Source organism: Coregonus lavaretus (assembly GCF_964263955.1).
Source record: "Coregonus lavaretus genome assembly, chromosome: 30".
NCBI classification, from domain to species: Eukaryota; Metazoa; Chordata; class Actinopteri; order Salmoniformes; family Salmonidae; genus Coregonus; species Coregonus lavaretus.
Genome location: NC_140017.1, coordinates 17,237,189 through 17,261,139, shown reverse-complemented (window position 1 = coordinate 17,261,139; position 23,951 = coordinate 17,237,189). Strand labels below are relative to the sequence as shown.

At 45.6% G+C, this 23,951-nt stretch overlaps 1 pseudogene across 1 annotated transcript in view; it reads right to left on the bottom strand.

Annotated features, from left to right (window-relative positions):
* Positions 1–894: 894 nt before the first annotated feature.
* LOC311105767 (alpha-2-macroglobulin-like) overlaps positions 895–23,951 on the bottom strand; it is a 46,370-nt pseudogene continuing 23,313 nt past the window's right edge. Inside the window, exons 15-21 of the transcript in view lie at positions 4,983–5,185; positions 4,488–4,703; positions 4,172–4,294; positions 3,782–3,876; positions 3,595–3,659; positions 1,061–1,169; positions 895–948 (exon numbers count right to left, since the gene is read on the bottom strand). The product of the transcript in view is annotated as an alpha-2-macroglobulin-like (transcript). The remainder of the gene's footprint in view (positions 949–1,060; positions 1,170–3,594; positions 3,660–3,781; positions 3,877–4,171; positions 4,295–4,487; positions 4,704–4,982; positions 5,186–23,951) is intronic.

Here is a 23,951-nt window from a genome sequence, read left to right as displayed (position 1 = left end):
GGATTAAATGTCAGGAATTGTGAAAAACTGAGTTTAAATGTATTTGGCTAAGGTGTATGTAAACTTCTGACTTCAACTGTATCTTTATATGAAATAATGTCTTTATATGAATTTAACAAGTGGAGAAAAAAGAAAAACATGACACAAAGTCCAACATGCATCTAGCGAGGTAATTCAATCAGCAGACAGATTTGATTACAGGGATTCTGTATTTGGCTAAGGTCTATGTACATTTCCGACTTCAACTGTATATACAGTGGGGAAAAAAAGTATTTAGTCAGCCACCAATTGTGCAAGTTCTCCCACTTAAAAATATGTTATTGACCAAATACTTATTTTCCACCATAATTTGCAAATAAATTCATTAAAAATCCTACAATGTGATTTTCTGGATTTTTTTTCCTCATTTTGTCTGTCATAGTTGACGTGTACCTATGATGAAAATTACAGGCCTCTCTCATCTTTTTAAGTGGGAGAACATGCACAATTGGTGGCTGACTAAATACTTTCCCCCCCCACTATATATATTTTTTTTATCCCAGCCCCCGTCCCCGCAGGAGGCCTTTTGCCTTTTGGTAGGCCGTCATTGTAAATAAGAATTTGTTCTTAACTGACTTGCCTAGTTAAAATAAAATAAAAAATAAATAAGACATAGCCCTATATTGGCCATATATCACAAACCCCTGAGGTGCCTTATTGCTATTATAAACAGATTACCAACGTAATTAGAGCAGTACAAATAAATGTTTTGTCATACCCATGGTATACGGTCTGATATATCACAGCTTTCAGCCAATCAGCATTCAGGGCTCGAACCACCCAGTTTATAAATGTATATAGTATATGGGTCAGCTATAAAAAATGACCAACAATTCCATATTTAAAATAGCTCACCAGCTAGTAACCCCTACTTGCAAGGGAAGACATATGTTGTCCCTGACTGGTCACCTGAATAAAACCATAAGACAGGCAAGTCTCAGTAAATGAACACAAGTTAACTAAATGTTACTAAAAAGAAGAGGGAAAAATACATCTTGGGGAAGGTTAGATATAAACTTACCTGGCTGGTAGTAGTCGTAGATCTTGACCACCGCAGGCTTTAGATTCTGTACTGGGAGCTCCTGTATGATGTCCTGGGTGTGGTTGAAAGGTTGGAATAGTGATGGTAACTATTATAGGAATTTTTCCATTACATATATTATAAAATAATTTAACAATAAGCAGAATCATTATGGGTTTAAAAGAGGATTAGTGACTACACCTGTCTATGATGTATTAAACATATTTTGAAACATATGATGTATGAAACATATTATGAAACATATTTTGTAATCCAGATGCATGACTGGACAACCACATTGTGACTGCAGTAATCAGTGTACTATATAATTATCATCAGGTGTGTACAGTGAGGGAAAAAAGTATTTGATCCCCTGCTGATTTTGTACGTTTGCCCACTGACAAAGACATGACCAGTCTATAATTTTAATGGTTGGTTTATTTGAACAGTGAGAGACAGAATAACAACAAAAAAATCCAGAAAAATGCATGTCAAAAATGTTATAAATTGATTTGCATTTTAATGAGGGAAATAAGTATTTGACCCCTCTGCAAAACATGACTTAGTACTTAGTAGCAAAACCCTTGTTGGCAATCACAGAGGTCAGACGTTTCTTGTAGTTGGCCACCAGGTTTGCACACATCTCAGGAGGAATTTTGTCCCACTCCTCTTTGCATATCTTCTCCATGTCATTAAGGTTTCGAGGCTGACGTTTGGCAACTCGAACCTTCAGCTTCCTCCACATATTTTCTATGGGATTAAGGTCTGGAGACTGGCTAGGCCACTCCAGGACCTTAATGTGCTTCTTCTTGAGCCACTCCTTTGTTGCCTTGGCCGTGTGTGTTTTGGGTCATTGTCATGCTGGAATACCCATCCACGACCCATTTTCAATGCCCTGGCTGAGGGAAGGAGGTTCTCACCCAAGATTTGACGATACATGGCCCCGTCCATCGTCCCTTTGATGCGGTGAAGTTGTCCTGTCCCCTTAGCAGAAAAACACCCCCAAAGCATAATGTTTCCACCTCCATGTTTGACGGTGGGGATGGAGTTCTTGGGGTCATAGGCAGCATTCCTCCTCCTCCAAACACGGCGAGTTGAGTTGATGGCAAAGAGCTCGATTTTGGTCTCATCTGACCACAACACTTTCACCCAGTTCTCCTCTGAATCATTCAGATGTTAATTGGCAAACTTCAGACGGGCCTGTATATGTGCTTTCTTGAGCAGGGGGACCTTGCGGGCGGTGCAGGATTTCCGTCCTTCACGGCGTAGTGTGTTACCAATTGTTTTCTTGGTGACTATGGTCCCAGCTGCCTTGAGATCATTGACAAGATCCTCCTGTGTACTTCTGGGCTGATTCCTCACCGTTCTCATGATCATTGCAACACTACGAGGTGAGATCTTGCATGGAGCCCCAGGCTGAGGGAGATTGACAGTTCTTTTGTGTTTCTTCCATTTGCAAATAATCGCACCAACTGTTGTCACCTTCTCACCAAGCTGCTTGGCGATGGTCTTGTAGCCCATTCCAGCCTTGTGTAGGTCTACATTCTTGTCCCTGACATCCTTGGAGAGCTCTTTGGTCTTGGCCATGGTCGAGAGTTTGGAATCTGATTGATTGATTGCTTCTGTGGACAGGTGTCTTTTAAACAGGTAACAAACTGAGATTAGGAGCACTCCCTTTAAGAGTGTGCTCCTAATCTCAGCTCGTTACCTGTATAAAAGACACCTGGGAGCCAGAAATCTTTCTGATTGAGAGGGGGTCAAATACTTATTTCCCTCATTAAAATGCAAATCAATTTATAAGATTTTTGACATGCGTTTTTCTGGATTTTTTTGTTGTTATTCTGTCTCTCACTGTTCAAATAAACCTACCATTAAAATTATAGACTGATCATGTCTTTGTCAGTGGGCAAACGTACAAAATCAGCAGGGGATCAAATACTTTTTTCCCTCACTGTATGTATATTATTTTTAAAGGAACTGTCTTTATCACGCCACCAATAGAGTCAGGCAAGAGGACGGGAAACCAAGCAGACATGGGCATAGACAGGTAAGAGGCTAGACAAAGAAACCATAGTGGCTCAAGGTCAAGGGAGAGTGGCTGTTTGGATAAAGAGGGGGTTCCGATATGATATGAAAAGATGAAGCTGTATAAAAAGAGCACTTCAAGTCTGGGACTGGCAGTTGCTCCGCGGACCAGCTCGGCTTGTTACTTTGTAATAAAGTATATTCTGAACTCACAAGATCCAGTGTCTGAGAGATATCTTTGAGAAGGCATATTATTATTATTATTATTATTATTATAAGTATTTCCACGACACTGTTGGGAGAAAAAACAAACATTTTGATTACACTTATTTAAACCCTCCAAGCAGAAGTGTAATTTCAGTTTTGCTGACTCAAGCACATTCTACACAAATAATTTCAGAGTAGAGATATGTCACCTCAAGTACATCAAAATATATATATTATTTTAAATTAATTCCATTGCGAGTACTATGTACACTGTTTCAATCTGATGGATGGTTTGGTCTCACCCATGTCAAGTACATTAACACATGGTCATCTTTAGGAAAACACGATCCACTAGAAGTGCCATTCACTGATTATTCATATTGCATGGACAAAAACATTCTGTTTCAGAAAGGTTCACAGATGAAAGAGGCAAGAACTACATGGAAAAAGGTCACAGGTAACACTATAAACGTATGTTATCACAAAAACTCACCCTCCACAAAGAGTCTGGGTCTGGGGGAAACCCAGACAGAATTTTCAAATCCACTATAATCATATTGGTGGTCAGCTCCTTTCCATGATATCTGTGAAAGCAAAGAGATGCCTGATATCAAAGTTTGATTTTGACAAGTGCTTGTAATAATCAAATGAATGGATACTTTGATTATTTTAGCCATAGAAAGACGATATATGTTTTATTACTGATCCAAGCCAAACTACAAATTAGAAGTTAAATAACCTATACATAGGTATAATGAAACCAAGTGATTTGAGTCAAATCCATTCTGTAACACATGCTCCAAAATAAGACTTTGGAGTGTCAATGATAAACTAATTCAAAGAATGCTTCTGTGAATGCAAATGTGCATTCATTCTTACTGAGACTGGAGTTTCAGTGTGACTCTGGGTCTCAGAGTTGCTGTTGCAGTCGACCTCTGGCTTCACCTTGATGCTGAGCGTTGTGCTGTCAGTAGGAGTAGGGATGTTGTAGTGGAGCGCCACCTGGGAAAGAGGGAAGAAGAAGGCAGGGAAACAATGTTGTCTAAAAATATACATTTTATATGCTTTATTTTTGTTTGTTTTACATTTCATAAACTAGAAGCCAGACAAAGCTTCTAAAATGTTTCTTCACAGTAATATATAAAACTGTATTTTACACCATGGGATTGTGAGGAGTGTTTTCACTGAGCAGCACTGAGGCACAAGTGCAAGCACTGCCCTTCACTTCCACACTGTACTTCCATTCTGTGTCCTGCATCGCCCTCTCCTGGTAGAGCAGCTTGTTGTTTTGGTTCACATCAAAGAGGTGCTGTCCCCCACTGGGAGACTGTACTGTCACTGTGCTGGTGCCCTCTCTACTGAACACCCTGGTGGAATAGAGAGCTAGGGCCTGGAGGGCCACCACTGTGTCCTAAACACCCACACCAACAGAATACAGTAAAATTAAAGAAAATACCCCATTTACAAAAAGGGTCGATTTTTACATTGATCAGTTACTAGAGTGACTATTTCCCATTTCCATCCATTATGATTTCTAGGCTCCATTTCAGTGGAAGTTAGACTCATCAGGCTTGACATGACAAGAAGCACACACATGCCTGTGATCTGGTAAAAGTCAAGGTAATAATGCCTCATTACTAGTGCACAGCACAGGGTGCCATTTCGGACCAGAGGTGTTTTGGAAGTATACCTGTGTGGAGGAGAAGCCTCCGTAGGCGTTCTGCTGCCTCACCAGCCACCTGACGATGCGGGAGGCATAGCCCAGGTCAGTGGTAGACAGAGGGGAGGCACTGAGGGAAGCCAGCAGAACGTAGGAGCTGATCTCCACTGCCAGGGAGGCTGAGGTCTCTGAGGAGGTCTGAGTCCAGTGCAGGAGACCCCCTGAGGGACGAGGAGCGCACGTGCACGCGCACACACACACACACACACACACACACACACACACACACACACACACACACACACAGAGAGAGAGAAATCAGAACCATGGATATTTGATTTGTCACTGTATTAGACTAAGCATAGGTGATTTGATGATGTTGAAATGTTGAAGTCGAAATGGTACTGGAATAGTGGACGCAGCTCCTGTTTTCTTTGCGACTTGCGGTAACTCTCCATGGTTCTAAATCAATAATTGTTTAGTAGTCCGAAAATGTCGGAAACATTAACTTGCTTGTAGGTCATGTAACTGTTTGTTACATGCAATATGCTTTGTGGACTTCACCGTACAGAGGATGCTCTCTGGTTTTGTGATGAAACAAAGATGTGGTTGAATTTATTTTGCCACTGACTTCTTATTGTCTCGGCCTTAGGCCTATATATCACGGTGGCAAGGCTTTTTCCACATTTTGTTACGTTACAGCCTTATTCTAAAATGGATTAAATTAATTATTTTCCTCATCAATCTACACACAATACCCCATAATGACAAAGCGAAAACAGGTTTTTAGATTTTTTTTCAAATGTATTCAAAATATAAAACAGATACCTTATTTCCATAAGCATTCAGACCCTTTGCTAAAAGACTTGAAATTTAGCTCAGGTGCATCCTGTTTCCATTGATCATCCTTGAGATGTTTCTACAACTTGATAGGAATCCACCTGTGGTCAATTCAATTGATTGGACATGATTTGGAAAGGCACACACCTGTCTATATAAGGTCCCACAGTTGACAGTGCATGTCAGAGCAAAAACCAAGCCATGAGGTCGAAGGAATTGTCCGTAGAGCTCCGAGACAGGATTGTGTCGAGGCACAGATATGGGGAACAGTACCAAAAAATGTCTGCAGCATTGAAGGTCCCCAAGAACACAGTTCCCTCCATCATTCTTAAATGGAAGAAGTTTGTAACAACCAAGACTCTTCTCGGGGCTGGCCGCCCGGCCAAACTGAGCAATCGGGGGAGAAGGGCCTTGGTCAGGGAGGTAACCAGGAACCCGATGGCCACTCTGACAGAGCTCCAGAGTTCCTCTGTGGAGATGGGAGAACCTTCCAGAATGACAACCATCTCTGCAGCACTCCACCAATCAGGCCTTTATGGCCAGACAGAAGCCACTCCTCAGTAAAAGGCACATGACAGCCCGCTTGGAGTTTGCCAAAAAGGCACCTAAAGGACTCACAGACCATGAGAAACAAGATTCTCTGGTCTGATGAAACCAAGATTGAACTATGTGGCCTGAATGTCAAGCATCACGTCTGGAGGAAATCTGGCACCATCCCCACGGTGAAGCATGGTGGTGGCAGCATCATGCTGTGGGGATGTTTTTCAGTGGCAGGGACTGGGAGACTAGTCAGGATCGAGGGAAAGATGAACAGAGCAAAGTTCAAAGAGATCCTTGATGAAAACCTGCTCCAGAGTGCTCAGGACCTCAGACTGGGGTGAAGGTTCACCTTCCAACAGGACAACGACTCTAAGCACACAGCCAAGACAACGCAGGAGTGGCTTCAGGACAAGTCTCTGAATGTCCTTGAGTGGCCCAGCCAGAGCCCGGATTTGAACCCTATCGAACATCTCTGGAGAGACCTGAAAATAGCTGTGCAGCAATGCTCCCCTTCCAATCTGACAGAGCTTGAGAGGATCTCCAGAGAAGAATGGGACAAACTCCCCAAATACAGGTGCCAAGCTTGTAGCGTCATACCCAAGAAGATTTGAGGCTGTAATCGCTGCCATAGGTGCTTCAACAAAGTACTGAGTAAGGATCTGAATACTTATGTAACAATGTGGAAAAAGTCAAGGGGTCTGAATACTTTCCGACTGCACTGTAGGTTGAAATATGGATATTTTTTCTGGCTTTCCTGACTTGTGATCAGACTCACTCAGGTGCAACAAACTTAAACTTGCGCCGTTTTCAATGCTGAATTGAATGTCATTGAGAAAACAGAAAGGTGTCAGTCTTTTTTTCTTCTTCGCAAATATCCTTTCTGAATTTAAAAGTAATCCAAGAAGTAATCATACATTTCTTTCAAAAGCATCTGTAATCTGATTACAATATTTTTGCTGGTAATGTACACTATACAAAAGTACGTGGACACCCCTTCAAATTAGTGGTAGGGGTGTATAAAATCGAGCACACAGCCATGCAATCTCCATAGACAAACATTGACAGTAGAATAGGTTTACTGAAGAGCTCAGTGACTTTCAACGTGGCACCGTCATAGGATGCCACCGTTCCAACAAGTCAGTTCTTCTGAAGTGCGTAGTGCGTAAAAATAGTCTGTCCTCGGTTGCAAAACTCACTACCGAGTTCCAGACTGCATCTGGAAGCAACGTCAGCACAAGAGCTGTTCGTCGGGAGCTTCATGAAATGGGTTTCCATGGCCAAGCAGCCGCACACAAGCCTACGATCACCATGTGCAATGCCAAGCGTCGGCCGGAGTGGCGTAAAGCTCGCCGTCATTGGACTCTGGAGCAGTGGAAATGCGTTCTCTGGAGTAATGAATCACACTTCACCATCTGGCAGTCCGTCAGACAAATCTGGGTTTGGCGGATGGCAGGAGAACACTACCTGCCCAAATGCATAGTGCAAACTGTAAAGTTTGGTAGAGTAGGAATAATGGTCTGGGGCTGTTTTCCATGGTTAGGGCTAGGCCCCTTAGTTCCAGTGAAGTGAAATCTTAATGCTACAGCATACAATGACATTCTAGACGATTCTGTGCTTCCAACTTTGTGGCAACAGATTGGGGAAGGCCCTTTCCTGTTTCAGCATGACAATGCCCCTGTGCACAAAGCGAGGTCCATACAGAAATGGTTTGTCGAGATCGGTGTGGAAGAACTTGACTGGCCTGCACAGAACCCTGACCTCAAACCCATTGAACACCTTTGGGATGAATTGGAATGAGGCCTAATCGCCCAACATCAGTGCCCGACCTCACTAATGCTCTTGTGGCTTAATGGAAGCAAGTTCCCGCAGCATTGTTCCAACATCTAGTGGAAAGCCTTCCCAGAAGAGTGGAGGCTGTTATAGCAGCAAAGGGGGGACCACATCCATATTAATGCCAATGATTTTGGAATGAGAGGTTCAACGAGCAGGTGTCCACATACTGTTGGTCATGTAGTGTACAGTCGTGGTCAAAAGTTTTGAGAATGACACAAGTATTGGTCTTCACAAAGTTCGCTGCTTCAGTGTTATGAGATATTTTTGTCAGATGTTACTATGGTATACTGAAGTATAATTACAAGCATTCCATATGTGTCAAAGGCTTTTATTGACAATTACATTAAGTTTATGCAAAGAGTCAATATTTGCAGTGTTGACCCTTCTTTTTCAAGACCTCTGCAATCCGCCTTGGCATGCTGTCAATTAACTTCTGGGCCACATCCTGACTGATGGCAGCCCATTCTCGCATAATCAATGCTTGGAGTTTGTCAGAATTTGTGGGGTTTTGTTTGTCCACCCGCCTCTTGAGGATCGACCACAAATTCTCAACGGGATTAAGGTCTGGGGAGTTTCCTGGCCATGGACCCAAAATGTCGATGTTTTGTTCCCCGAGCCACTTAGTTATCACTTTTGCCTTATGACAAGGTGCTCCATCATGCTGGAAAAGGCATTGTTTGTCACCAAACTGTTCTTGGATGGTTGGGAGAAGTTGCTCTCGGAGGATGTGTTGGTACCATTTTTTATTCATGGCTCTGTTCTTAGGCAAAATTGTGAATGAGCCCACTCCCTTGCCCGAGAAGCAACCCCACACATTAATGGTCTCAGGATGCTTTACTGTTGGCAAGACACAGGACTGATGGTAGAGCTCACCTTGTCTTCTCCGGACAAGGTGTTTTCTGGATGCCCCAAACAATCGGAAAGGGGATTCATCAGAGAAAATGACTTTACCCCAGTCCTCAGCAGTCCAATCCCTGTACCTTTTTCAGAATATCAGTCTGTCCCTGATGTTTTTCCTGAAGAGAAGTGGCTTCTTTGCTGCCCTTCTTGACACCAGGCCATCCTCCACAAGTCTTTGCCTCACTGTGCGTGCAGATGCACTCACACCCGCCTGCTGCCATTCCTGAGCAAGCTCTGCACTGGTGGTGCCCCAATCCCGCAGCTGAATCAACTTTAGGAGACGGTCCTGGCGCTTGCTGGACTTTCTTGTGCGCCCTTACGCCTTCTTCACAGCAATTGAACCTCTGTCCTTGAAGTTCTTGATAATCTGATAAATGATTGATTTAGGTGCAATCTTACTAGCAGCAATATCCTTGCCTGTGAAGCCCTTTTTATGCAAAGCAATGATGACGGCATGTGTTTCCTTGCAGGTGTTACGTGTGACATGTTTTTCTTTCTCCCAATCTTCCTTTGTAGTGTGTGTGTGGTTCAGAGTGGTTGTTCTGTTGGTGTGTTCTGGTTATTTCAGGTGTGCCGAGTTGCGGCTGACGATGGTGGGCGTGGCTTCGGTCCGGAGTCCTGGCAGCTGTGGTTGAGTGACTGATTGACTAGAGCATATAAACTGTTTGTCGTGTGAGAGAGAGGGGGCACTTTTTGTTTGGTTGTTTGGCTGAGGATTTGGTTATTGGTTGTTTTGATTTATCTTTGTTTGTGTTCCACCCTACCTGGGTCCTGGAGAAGGGAAAGGTAGTTCTGTCCATGGGTGTACATTCACACGTAGATAATCCACTGTTTTATACACTAGGGTAACCGGGGGGGGGGGGGGGGGGGGGGGTGTCACCCCTGTATTTGTGGTAACAGGTAGGAGAGCTGGTTAAGGCTTAGAGTATGTTAGGAAGGATTAGGTGTGTAGAAGAGGAGGGACCTTTTGTTTATTTTCATTACTTGGACCCCGTTCCCAAACATTCCCTTCTCTTACCATCCCTGGTTTGTTTGATTGGTCTTTGTTTTATTACTGTTTCTTTATGGGTGTTGTATATGTGTTGTGGTAGAAATATTTGACTAATAGATAATCAACTCAAAAATATCTCTCAAGACACCGGAGCTTGTGAATTCAAGAATTAGACTTTATTGCATAACAAAAGCCGAGTTTGCTCCATGGAACAACTGTCTCTCTCTGGCTTAGAGATCTCTTATATACACACAAATGAAAAAAACATGCATACATTCCTAACTTATTTTAGTTCTGCCCCACCCTTCTTTTTCAACGTCCAGCTGTCACACAATGTCCACTCCAAAATGTCATGAATGCTTTTTTTTCTATATGAAGCCTCTCATTCTATCATTCTATTGGCTGCGTGGCTTAGGCCCCTTCTTAAAAAACTAATGTAATGCACACTGTTTGAGAGCCTCTGTGAAAGAACACATGCATTCATTTAAAAAACAGCATATACTACATGTCTATATTCCTTATTTAAGCATGTATCTGAATTATAAAATATCAAACATGTTTATTATATTTTACCTTTGGCATCTCCCTACATGTGCCATAATGATACATAAAATAATCCTATATAATCCCCCCTATGGGACATTCCAATAATGTCCCAAATAATACAAAGATTAATTTTAAAATGAATGTAAGCATGTGCATTTACTTATTCTTAGCCTTGCCATATGTGGTTTCACTTCACACGCATATATTTAAACCAATATATCTTCCTCATTACTTGACCCATCCTGATTAGGACCCATAGCCCAGTCAGGTATTGGATACAAGTCTGCAAGGTTTTCCTCTAAATTAACCTCCCCATTTTTCCTGTTGGGCTTTGTAACCATGGCAGGCCCATCCACCCCCAGGAACAACATTCAGGATTCCCAAATGGACAGTCCATTGGTCCTCCTTTAACAATACAAGATTTCCCATATTTATTAACATACTGTCCTGGAGCTCCCTGAACTGGGTGTATTTCTTTGGCTGAACTAGTAACAATTGTCTGTACAGTCATTTGTTTTACTGTGGTTTGAATCAAAAGTGATTTTAACAGAGGTAGTATACAACAAAACACTACTCCCATTACTACAAGTGATATTCCTATCATTATTGCCATTTTTGTAAACATTGCACCCCATTTTCCCAAAGTTAATTCCATCCAGTCCCAAACATGAGCATCATACCCAGCATTATCCTTAACCTCTTTTCGTAGTCCCTTGAGTTTAGTCATTGCTTCAGTGAAAGAACCATCCGGTGCAGTATTATTGGGGATAAAAGTACAACATTCATCTCCAAACATAACACAAACTCCACCTTTTTCCGCTAATAGCCAGTTTAGAGCCTGCCTATTCTGCCATGCCATTCTACTGGTAGCCTGTACTTGCTCTCCTAAAGCTGATAATGCAGAGTCTGTGTAATTAATAAACCTTTGTTGATTATAATAAATATAATTGATCCATTCTAAGTTTTTGTTGGTTGTAATCCAGACAAATATTGATTCAAATCCTGCTTTAATTTCATCTCTTGCCTTATATTCATTTGGAATTCCTCTGGGTTGACCTATTGCATCCAAATATACACTGGGGTCATGTTCATATGATCTTTTTACCCTTTTATTATTATTCTGTGCATCCCTAATTGTTGTTTGGTCTACCTCCCACTCCGATATAACCACCTCCTGAAGCATTTGTACTCTAGCACATACTCCCTTCCATCCTTTAAGCAAAGTAGCTCTAATCCTTTGTCCTCCACATACCCAAAAGAAATCTGCCACTGCCACCGATTGATCCTCATAAGGAGAAATCAATGGCATTGCCAGTGTTTGCTTCTCACATTCCCCAGGGTCACCCGGCCCTCCATTTGTAGCTATTACCCCAGTACTTGATCCTGCTGCCTGATAAACTGCTCTGTGGGGGGTATCTGCATTCCAGGACGTATCATTATTTAGGTGCCATGTGGTCTCACACTTTCCCTTAAATTTTCCCAAATCGTGCTCCCCATCCGTTTTATTGTAGCATTCATAATTTAGATTATAGTCTATACGGTATTTTTCCGGTGCTTCCATTTTTCTGGGCTCTATTCTGATATCTAATTTTTTACACCACTCTCCCCATCCTGTTTGATTATAGAATCTGTAATGATAGGGATTTCCCAAAAATGATAAACATTCTGCAGGACAGTAGGGCCTTTCTCCTCTTTTAAGATGACAGTAGCTTCGTTGGAAGTTAGCACAGTCCTTTTAACTGTGTGGACTTGGTATTACTATCAATTCCTTTAATGGAGAAGGAGCACATACTAAACAATTTGTTTTTCTATTAATTATTTTAGCTGAATATTGTGCCCATTTGTACCAATCATTTTGCATGGCTCCCTCCCATAGCCTTTCTATTTTTGGTGATGCTATTATTACTTTCGGTTTTACTGTTGGGGCTGAGGTAGATTGTCTATTTTCCTGGCTTCCCCAGTTTGTTAAAGAATCCCATACATTTTGAAAAAAACCATTTGTTCCTATTTTTTCTAATCCTGTCTTTGTTGGTTCAACTGCTATAGTAATTAGTGGTCCTTGGGTAGTGGTCATAGTTACATTAACTATTTCAGGTTCTTCTTCCTGTCTAGATTGGTGTTTGGAAATAGGATCAATGTCCATTGTTGTTATACTATTTCCTTCTAACCCTTTAACACTATCTATTTCCAATATGTACTTTGCATTATTTTCTTGAGTCAATTCCTTAAAGGTAATTTCCCAACTAGTGTCTCCTTTGTTAACTTCTATTTGGCAGCCATATTCATCCCAGATTGCTTCTCCGCTTGTTTGATGTTTAGCCCACCCACAAAGTGATTTTTCTGGCAGAGGTTTTATCCTACGTATTGAAAAGGATCTTTGAGTTTCTTCAACTGTCAGTACTTGCGCTGGAATAGAAATACAAGTTCGAGCTATCCCCAATGGTACATGCTTTTTTATTCTATTCTTCAATCTAACTTTAGGGGCCAATTTCTTAAGCACTGATGGAATCATGAGATGTTTAGCTTGTTTTATATCCATTATTTTTCCATGTCTATTTACTTTTGGCTCAACTTCTACACAATGATTTTTTAGACATTTTATTCTAAACATTACATATCCTTCAATCTGACATTTCCCCAATCTAGGCCATCCTGTATACGATACTTGTTCTTTGTTTACAACAGCAATTCTTCCTGGCTCAGTAAGACTATCTCTAGAATATTGTATAGTTGTAGGCAGACCCACCACCATCTCTCCTAGGTTAACTGCTATTACCGTTAGAGCAATTCCACAGTTCTTAAATTGTCGGAGATCATGTGAGGGCAGAGAAGTCAATTGTGGAAAAGTCTCTTTCCTCAACAGCAGAGGAGTCTCTTCCTTCAATGGTAGAAAGATCGCTTCTTCCTCCTTCTCCTGTTGTCCCTCCACTCCCTGGGTGTCTGCTTGTGTTTGGGGGATCTGCCATGGCAGGCATCCTATCAGCAGTATTCCCCACATCATCAGGCCCCACCTCCCGACTCTTGGATTTTCAGGTGGGATTGCCTGTTGTCCTTCGACGTTGGCACTTGGACTCGTGCATGCTTCTTCTTCTTGGACTCCATCTGGTGCCTCGACATCCTCCTCTTCCCCATGGCTCGCCGATGGCAGACCGGTTCTCTTCGGGACCCTGGTGCAGTGGTTTAGATGGTACCACGTCGTGCTTCCTTCCACCTGTACTGCTGTGGGCGTCGCTCGGATCACCGTATATGGTCCTTCTCTCCTGGGCTCGTTCCACTTCCTACGAAACACTCGGATGTAGACTTGATCTCCTGGAATCACCGGCCCTGGCTCCTCTGGTCCAGGTTCCGGTTCTCGCCCTTTTTCCTGGAGATAGATCACTTTATGTATAGCAGTTAGTTGTCTTACATATACTTTAAGTTCCATCTCTAATTGTTCCAATGAGGGTCCTTTGTAGGGCCCTCTTAGACCTGGCACTGGCATGGGTCGACCCGTAAGCATTTCATGCGGGGTTAGATGCGTATTTCTGTTAGTTTGCATGCGATAACTCATCAATGCTAGTGGTAGTGCATCCACCCAATTGAGCTTTGCACTAGCACAGATTTTATTCAGTTTAGCCTTGAGGGTGACATTAATTCTCTCAACCATCCCCTGAGATTGCGGCCGATACACACCCCCTAATCTTTGCTTAATCCTTAGCTGCTGTAATACTTGCTTCACTGTTTTCTGAATAAACGCTGATCCATTGTCTGACCTGATTTCTGTTGGTATTCCGAAAACTGGGTATTACTTCTCTAGTTAGAAATTTGATTACTGTTCCTGATCCTAGATCTACTGAGGGTACCGCTTCTACCCATCTACTGAATCTATCTATGATCACTAGCATGTACCTTTTGCCATTCACCTTTTTTATCATATCTACATAGTCCATGACTAAATGTCGAAATGGTCCTTCAGGAACCGGTATGTGCCCTATAGGCGTTGTTATTCCTTTCCTTACATTGTTTTGTGCACACACCTCACATCTTGCTAATGCCTCATCTATTGTTGCCTGTAGGTATGGAGACCAGTATCCTTGTTTTTTAATTTTCCTTACTATTTCCCCCCTTGCGCAATGGTCAAAACCATGCGCATCAGTTATCAGTAAGCTGAGCAACACAATGGGTGCTACTATGGTTCCTTCATGAGACCTCCATAATCCCTTCACATCTTTGGTGGCCCCTCTTTTGTGCCACATAGTCTGTTCATAAGGTCCTGCTCTTTCCTGCATCCTTATTATATGTGCATATGCTGAATCAGTATAGATATTAACAGTTTTTCGTTTTCCTAGGATGCAAGCTGCAGTGAGTGCTTTTAGTTCAGCCAACTGGGCTGAGTATGGCTGTGGACAGTACTCTGCTATCACCTCTTTGAAACTTTCTCCTTGTTTTTGCACTACTGCATAGCTGTCACGGTTTCGGCCGAGGCTGCCTCTCTTCCTTGTTCGGGCAGGCTTCGGCGTTCGTTGTCTCCGGAATACTAGCTGCCACCGTTGCATGTTTCTATGTTCGTTTGCTTTTGTCTGTTTGTTGTGACACCTGTTCTCGTTTAGTGTAATTAGTGTCCTATAAGTTTCTCGTTGTGTTTGTCTAGTGTTGTGTGTGATTGATTTATTTCTGTTGTGTGTTGTGCTTGTATAATTACTTATTCGCTCGGTTGAGCTTTACTCCACTGTGTTGGAGCGTTTTACGCACATGTGTAGTGCGCCTTTTGTTTTGTCGCCTTCGTGCGTAGTTTGCCTTCGGGCAAGTTTGTTCGATTTTTCCTTGTTGGAAATTGCACTAAAGTCTTTTGGACTATACTTCGGTGTCCTGCGCTTGATTCCACCACTACACCCACCTACAGCATTACTGACAGAATCACACACCATCAAGAATGGAATCAGCAGGAGCCGCAGCAGCCCAGGCGACGCTGGAGGACAAGGTCCGTGAACAGAGTGACCAGATCCTGCAGATGGGGTCCGCACTGCAGGAGGTGATCACCACCATCCGAGGCTGGGGGACTCCTCCACCGCCATCCTCTCTGCCAGCACCATCGGCAAGTCAGCCCATTCCCGCTCCGGAACCCAGAGGAGTTCGACTCTCGCTCCCGAGGGCCTACGATGGGACCGCGGCCGGGTGTCAGGGATTCCTTCTCCAGGTGGAGCTGTACCTGGCCACCGTGCACCCGGCGCCCTCGGGACATGAGAGCGTGTCCGCCCTGATCTCCTGCCTTTCCGGGAAGGCGTTGGAATGGGCCAACGCAGAGTGGAGGAGGATCGACGCGGACACCATCACCTACGACGAGTTCTCCCGCCGCTTCAAGGCGGTGTTTGACCATCCCCCGGAGGGGAAAGCGGCGGGGGAGCTTCTGGTCTTCCTCCGGCAGGGGAGGAGGAGTGCCCAGGAGTTCGCCCTAGAATTCCGTACTCTAGCGGCGGATGCAGGGTGGAATGAGCGGGCTCTCATCGATCACTACAGATGTAGTCTACGCGAGGACGTCCGTCGGGAGCTGGCCTGTAGGGACACCAGCCTCTCGTTCGACCAGTTGGTCGACATGTCCATCAGGCTGGATAACCTGCTAGCTACCCGCGGACGTTCCGAGGGGGTCCGTCCATTTCACCCTCCAGCGCCTCCGAGCCGTGCCCCATGGAGCTCGGGGGCGCTGGCGCTAGAGAGAGGAGGGGTCGGCTTACGAGGGGGTCCATCTCCTGCACCAACTGTGGTCGGGGAGGACACACCGCGGCTAGGTGCTGGGGATGGCCTCCTAGGGGAGAGGACGACAGGTCCCGCACTGGGGAGTCCTTCCAGGTGAGTAGGCGCCCCACTCACCCAGAGCTCTCTGTTGCACATTTCTCTATACCTGTGCGTTTTCCACAGGTAGCACCTCATTCCCAGCATAAGGCGCTGGTAGATTCAGGCGCGGCTGGGAATTTTGTTGATAAGAAGTTTTGTTTAGCCTTAGGGATTCCCCTTCTCCCTGTTGATGTCCCTTTCCCCGTTCATGCCCTAGATAGCCGTCCGTTGGGTGCGGGCTTGATCAGGGAGGTCACTGCGCCACTTAGGATGTGTGCGCAGGGGGGTCATCAGGAGATGATTCAGCTATTTCTGATCGACTCGCCTGCGTATCCGGTGGTGCTGGGCATGCCCTGGTTGAGTACCCATAACCCATCTATTTCGTGGCAGGAGAGGGCTCTGATGGAGTGGTCTGCCCAGTGTGTGGGTCGATGTTTGGGCGTTTCCGTAGGGGCTACCTCGGTGGAGAGTCCAAACCAGGTGCCCGCATTGCACGTTCCCCCTGAGTATGGGGATTTGGCTATTGCGTTTAGTAAGTCGAGGGCGACGCAGTTGCCGCCCCATAGGCAGGGAGATTGTGCGATAGACCTCCAGGCAGGAGCTGCGCTCCCACGGAGCCATGTGTATCCTCTGTCTCAGGAGGAGAAGAAAGCTATGGAGACTTACATAGACGAATCTCTGAGACAAGGATACATACGGCCTTCCACTTCCCCTGCGTCCTCGAGTTTCTTTTTTGTGAAGAAAAAGGATGGTGGTTTACGCCCGTGCATCGATTACCGTGGTCTCAATCAGATCACGGTGAAGTACAGTTATCCACTCCCGCTGATTGCGACCATGACTGAGTCATTGCATGGGGCGCGTTTCTTCACTAAATTAGATCTCAGGAGCGCGTACAACTTGGTGCGCATCAGGGAGGGCGATGAATGGAAGACAGCCTTTAGTACCACCTCGGGCCATTACGAGTATCTTGTCATGCCATACGGGTTGATGAACGCTCCGTCAGTTTTCCAATCATTCGTGGATGAGATCTTCAGGGACATGCAGGGGCAGGGGGTGGTTGTGTACATAGATGACATTCTCGTGTACTCGCCTACCCGAGTCGAGCATGTGGCCCTGGTGCGCAGAGTGTTGCGGAGGCTGGTGGAGCACGACCTGTATGTTAAGGCAGAGAAGTGTCTGTTTTTCCAGGAGTCGGTCTCCTTTTTGGGGTATCAGTTGTCTGCGTCAGGGGTGAAGATGGAGGTAGACCGGGTGTCAGCCGTGCGTAATTGGCAAACACCAACCACTGTGAAGGAGGTGCAGCAGTTTTTGGGGTTTGCGAATTACTACCGGAGGTTTATCCGGGGTTTTGGACAGGTGGCAGCTCCCATCACGTCTCTTTTGAAGGGGGGTCCGGTGCGTCTGCAGTGGTCTGCTGAGGCGGACAGGGCGTTTGGGAGGCTGAAGGACCTGTTTACCTCGGCCCCGGTGCTGGCGCATCCGGATCCCTCTTTGCCATTTCAGGTAGAGGTGGACGCGTCAGAGGCCGGTATAGGAGCCGTGCTTTCACAACGGTCAGGCGCGCCACCTAAACTCCGCCCCTGTGCTTTTTATTCCAAGAAGCTCAGTCCGGCGGAGCGAAACTATGACGTAGGGGACAGGGAGCTGTTAGCCGTGGTACAGGCCCTAAAGGTGTGGAGGCACTGGCTTGAGGGGGCTCAACACCCTTTCCTCATTTTGACGGACCACCGTAACCTGGAGTACATCCGGGCAGCGAGGAGGCTGAACCCTCGCCAGGCAAGATGGAATATGTTTTTGACCCGGTTTACATTTAAGATCACGTACATCCCTGGGTCACAGAACGGTAAGGCAGATGCACTGTCTCGGCGGTATGACACGGAGGAGAGGTCCGTGGAGCCCACTCCCATACTGCCGGAGTCGTGTCTGGTGGCACCGGTAGTGTGGGAGGTCGATGCTGAGCTCGAGCGGGCGTTACGCACCGACCCTAGCCCACCGCAATGCCCGGAGGGTCGGAAGTACGTTCCGCTCGAGGTTCGGGATCGATTGATCTATTGGGCTCACACGTCACCCTCCTCTGGACACCCTGGTATCGGCCGGACAGTGCACTGTCTTAGTGCCAAGTACTGGTGGCCCACGTTGGCAAGGGATGTGAGGGTTTATGTTTCCTCCTGCTCGGTGTGCGCCCAGTGTAAGGCGCCTAGACATCTGCCTAGGGGTAAGTTACTACCCCTGCCCGTTCCACAACGACCATGGTCTCACCTCTCGGTGGATTTCCTTACTGACCTTCCTCCTTCACAGGGGAATACCACTATACTGGTCGTTGTGAACCGGTTTTCTAAGGCCTGTCGTTTGCTCCCCATGCCGGGCCTTCCTACTGCCCTGCAAACTGCCGAGGCACTATTCACCCATGTGTTCCGGCACTACGGGGTACCCGAGGATATTGTGTCTGATCGAGGTCCCCAATTTACCTCCAGGGTCTGGAGAGCCTTTATGGAGCGGTTGGGGGTCTCGGTGAGCCTCACCTCGGGTTACCACCCAGAGAGTAATGGGCAGGTGGAACGCGTGAACCAGGATGTGGGTAGGTTTCTTAGAACATACTGCCAGGACCGGCCGGAGGAGTGGGCAAGGTACGTTCCCTGGGCCGAGATGGCCCAGAATTCCCTACGCCATTCCTCCACTAACCTAACCCCTTTCCAATGTGTGTTAGGTTACCAGCCGGTTCTGGCACCTTGGCAGCAGAGCCAGATCGAGGCTCCTGCGGTGGATGAGTGGGCGCGGCGCTCGGAGGAGATATGGAACGCTGCACACGTCCACCTGCAGCGGGCCCTCCGTCGTCATAAGGCGAGCGCCGATCTCCACCGCAGTGAGGGACCGGTGTACGCACCTGGTGATCGAGTCTGGCTCTCTACCAGAAACCTGCCCCTCCGCCTGCCCTGTCGGAAACTGGGTCGGCGGTTTGTAGGGCCATTTAAAGTCCTGAGAAGGTTGAACGAGGTGTGTTACAAATTACAACTACCTGTTGAATATAAAAGTATTAACCCCTCGTTCCATGTGTCTCTTCTCAGGCCGGTGGTAGCTGGCCCACTCCAAGAAAGTGAGATCAGGGAGACTCCTCCGCCCCCATTGGACATCGAGGGGGCACCGGCGTACTCCGTGAGGTCCATCTTGGATTCGAGACGTCGGATGGGGGGTCTCCAATATCTAGTGGAGTGGGAGGGGTACGGTCCGGAGGAACGGTGCTGGGTGCCGAGGAGAGACATTTTGGACCCGTCTCTCCTGACGGAATTCCATCGTGGGCACCCGACGCACCCTGCTCCGCGTCCTCCTGGTCGTCCCCGAGGCCGGAGTCGGCGCACGTCTGGAGCCGCGCGTCAAGGGGGGGTACTGTCACGGTTTCGGCCGAGGCTGCCTCTCTTCCTTGTTCGGGCAGGCTTCGGCGTTCGTTGTCTCCGGAATACTAGCTGCCACCGTTGCATGTTTCTATGTTCGTTTGCTTTTGTCTGTTTGTTGTGACACCTGTTCTCGTTTAGTGTAATTAGTGTCCTATAAGTTTCTCGTTGTGTTTGTCTAGTGTTGTGTGTGATTGATTTATTTATGTCGTGTGTTGTGCTTGTATAATTACTTATTCGCTCGGTTGAGCTTTACTCCACTGTGTTGGAGCGTTTTACGCACATGTGTAGTGCGCCTTTTGTTTTGTCGCCTTCGTGCGTAGTTTCGCCTTCGGGCAAGTTTGTTCGATTTTTCCTTGTTGGAAATTGCACTAAAGTCTTTTGGACTATACTTCGGTGTCCTGCGCTTGATTCCACCACTACACCCACCTACAGCATTACTGACAATAGCCTGCATGATTTCCCACATGATCTTTATAACAGGATCCATCAACAAAATACTCTTCTATGCACTCTTCCCCTAGGCTGGACAACGGGGTTGACTCTAAGTCTGGCCTTAGTCGAGTAAATGTCAATGAATCTGCTACACAGTCATGTGCTTGCCCCTCAAACTCTAAGGGGATTCTTTCAGCTGGGTTTACTGTACTGCATCGTTTAATGGAAACATCCGGATAGGTCAATAGAGTCATGTATTCCAAAGTTCTAGCATTGGTAAGGACAAACTTCCCTTGTTCTATTAGTTCCACTATTTTATGGTGTGTATATATTATTACCGGGTATCCCATAGTAATTGTGGACGCTTTGTCATATGCATATTGTAATGCAGCTAGACCTTGATAACAGGGTGGATATCCCTGGGCAACAGAATCTAGTTTAGAACTATAATACGCAATAGGTTGTTTTCGTCTTCCACTGCATGTCTCTTGCATAAGTACCGCTGTTGCATACCTATCACATCTATTTGCCACATACAACAAGAATGGTTTTGTGTAATCTGGGGCTGCTAGAGCCGGAGCTGACTGTATTTCCTTCTTTATTGTTTCGAACGCAGTCAATGCGTCACTGTTCCATTCCAGGCTTGCTCTAAGGTCTAGTTGTCCTGCTTCTTTCATGATTTCTCGCAGAGGAGCAGTTTTAACTGCATACTCCTCTATCCAGTCTGAGCTGAATCCAGTCATCCCTAAGAACGTCATCATCTGAGCAACTGTTTGAGGTAGTGGTGCCTTGCGGATTCCTTCCAATTGTCCTGGTGCTATTGCCTTTGTTCCATGTGCAATTGTTCTTCCTAGATATTCAACTTGGGATTGGCAATACTGAAGTTTCTTTTTTGACACCTTGTGTCCTCCTTCTGCCAGTCGCTTTAAAACCTTCATAGAATCAGCATGGCATTGTTCTAAGGAGGGAGCGCAGATCAACAGGTCATCCACATACTGGATCAATGTTCCTTCAAGTATTAGATCTTCTAGATCTACTCTTAACACCCGATTGAACACATGAGGAGAATGCTTAAATCCCTGTGGAGTTCGAGTATATGTAAGTTGTTTACCTTTGTAGGTAAATGCAAACAAGTGTCTGCATTCTTCTGCCAGGGGCACACAAAAAAATGCTCCACATAGGTCAATCACTGTGAAGTACTTTGCTTCTGGGGGAACATTGGTGAGTAGCGTATGAGGGTTTGGAACATCAGCAGGCCAATCTTGTACTATTTCATTTATGGCCATTAAATCATGTACCAGCCTCCACGTTTTCCCATCTGCTTTAAGGACCGGCAACAAAGGTGTATTACAACAACTTTGTGTTTCTATTAGTACTCCTGCTTTTATCAGTCCTTCAATTGTGCCACTGATGCCCTCTTCTGCTTCAGGTTTCATATGGTATTGAGCCCTCCAAGGGGGCTTAACATCTGGCTTTGTTTTGACAAACACAGGACTTGCCGATTTTACCAATCCAACATCTGTATCATGTTGTGACCATACCTCCTGAGGTATGTTTTTCTCTATTTCCTGTTTTAGCTTGTCCTCAAATTCTGTTACTTCCCCTAGCTGTGTTAGCTGTTGGGATGTAACTTCCACTGCCCTGGGGTCCCCAGTCATTATTGTAGTATGGTGTATCTTGATTAAGGCTTTATCTTTCGAGTGATAAATCAGTGGATTTTCTGTTTTGTTCCATTGAATTGTTTTTGCTCGCATCATCATGGTGCCCAAATCCTTAGCCTCCATTCCCTTGTTCACCAGCAAGGTAATGTGTGGGGCAGCTTCAGAAACATTATACCATTTTGCTACAAAGTCTGAGCCGTCCATGTCCGTCACCTCCATTGCTGCTCCTTGTTTTCCTATAATTATGTACTGAGACATTATAGGTACTGATTTCCCATTTGTATTTAACAACCACAGTTGCTCTAAAAGATCATCACGATAGGGATCATATTGCATGGTGCAGTGAAATTCTGACTTTCCTCTTTCCGCTTCTGGTATCTGAGCCTGAATAAACCTACCCCATTTCTTTACTACTCTATCTACTTCTGTCTCAATATCCCCTAACCAATAGACATTTGCTGTATCCTGTTTCATTACCATTTGTAAGTTTAACCCTGCCCTCTCTATAATTACTCCTTCAGAGGAACATCGAATTTGCATAGGGCATCTCTTCCCAATAGATTGACAGGGGTGTGTTCTGATACAAGTATAGGGAGGGTTGCGGATTTGTCATCCGCTGTCAGGCGAACTGGAGCTGTCATTGGAATTAACTGCGTTTGTCCCGAGAATCCTATAGTTTTTGCATATTTGCCAGACATGGGGAGGTGAGAGGCATAATTTGGACTGACACAAGTGTAAGTGGCTCCAGTATCAACCATCATTGGTGTGCCTCTGTTCTCTATTTGAACCTGCAGCATAGGTTCTTGATCAGCTTGTGTAGTTAGTACTGTAAACTGACCCTCCCCGGTAGGATTCTCTGGGCACCCCTAGTACCCCTGATTAGGCCCAGCCCATGGATTCACAGGACCTTGGATTTGTTGCTGATTTTGTTGCCAGCCACCAGGTTGCTTCCAATTATTATTTTTTTTGTTCCCCTGTTGTTGCCAGGGGTTTGTGGGGCAGTTTCGTCTGATATGCCCTTGCTGCTGGCATCCCCAGCAAATTCCAGGTTGCCCTTGTGGGCCCTGATTTCCTCCTTTTGGATTATTTTGCTGAAATTTTTGTTGTTTATTGTTATTATTCCATTGTCGGGGTTGTTGTGCATACACATTCACTACTGGTACTGTGGGTTGTACTTGGGCCTGTGGCGCGGGAGGCAGATATGGCCCTCCTGGAGTAACTGCAGCCATCATTCCTGTTTCATTCGCAGGTGCTGTTACTGGGGCCTGGATTTTCTTCTTCCCTCTGTTTGTCAGTTCTTCCAATTGGAGTTGAGTCAGTTTCCTCTGAATGTCTCTCCCCTGCTCCATAAGTCTCTGTTCATCCTTTCTTAGTTTTTCTACTGCATGTATCACATGGTCACATAATTCTTTGTGTGTCTTTGAGGTTAGTCCCACCACATCCTCCAGCCTGCTTCTTACTGATTGGGGCATTGCCTCTATTATGGAGTTTCGGAATAGAGTTGTCATCAGTGGGTCCCCTTCTGGATCTCGTTCCGTTTCCAGTCTCCATCGTTTCATCTGTTCATGTAGATAGGCAGCTGGATTCTCAGTTTCTCCCAGTGTCCCCCCTTTCAGTGACTTGGGGTCAATTCTCGCCGGGTATTCCAGTCTTAGTGCTTGCCAGACTTCGGGGCGGTGTGAATCAAAATCCATCCCATCTCCTTGTGGGTCACTCACTTCTCTACTCAGGTCACTGTTCCCCAGTATATCCTCCATCTTTGCCTTTCCAACCACCCTTGCCAACAGTGCCTTCAGATCCCCCACAGCCAGCAGTTTCCCCATGGTCTGTTCCTCAAAAATCCTAATCCATTTTCCCGCCCCATCATGCAAATCTGGCAGACGGGCAACCAATCCTTCCAGGTCCTGTGATCCCCACGGAGCATAGTGAGCCTGGGTACCTTTTATCAGAATTGGATATTGTCCCTTATATTTTTCAGGTCTTCTCAATGTTCTCCTATTGCGCAATCTTTCTTCCCTTACGCCTTGATTGCAATCTCCCCATATCTCAGCTG